This window comes from Notothenia coriiceps, unplaced genomic scaffold (assembly GCF_000735185.1).
Source record: "Notothenia coriiceps isolate Sejong01 unplaced genomic scaffold, NC01 NC01_scaffold00008733, whole genome shotgun sequence".
In the NCBI taxonomy this organism is placed as follows: Eukaryota; Metazoa; Chordata; class Actinopteri; order Perciformes; family Nototheniidae; genus Notothenia; species Notothenia coriiceps.
This window is the reverse complement of record NW_011341434.1, coordinates 274,663-274,998: the sequence shown is the minus strand read 5'-3', so window position 1 is coordinate 274,998 and position 336 is coordinate 274,663. Positions and strand designations below refer to the sequence as shown.

Sequence of the window (336 nt, the reverse complement as noted above, 5' to 3'; positions counted from 1 at the left end):
TAACGCTAATGTTATAATAGTCAGATTGCTCTGAAGATGGGAGGTGATATTCTATTAATTTTCATGTTCACAGTCAGTTGATTTTTGCTGGCTGTCTTTCCTGCAACGGCAGTTTTTCTGTATTTCCTTTATCCTGTAATATGACTTGATCGCTTTAAACTCCGCACAGTGAGCTCTGATTGGTCAGCAGGCAGTGCTTTCACTGAGTTGAGCTCTTAGCCTGCAACCTATCCTGCTCCGGGGCAGGTTAGCCGCTCAGCATCAGTTACCATGAAGATTTAGCCTGCTAAAAAGAGAACCAGCTTCGTAGGACCGGAAAGCCCGAGTTTTCCCTGA

The 336-nt window shown here is 44.6% G+C and overlaps 1 protein-coding gene across 1 annotated transcript in view; it reads left to right on the top strand.

Annotated features, from left to right (window-relative positions):
- magi3b (membrane associated guanylate kinase, WW and PDZ domain containing 3b) overlaps positions 1–336 on the top strand; it is a 93,601-nt gene that overhangs the window by 20,675 nt on the left and 72,590 nt on the right. The gene's annotated exons all lie outside the window — the stretch shown is intronic.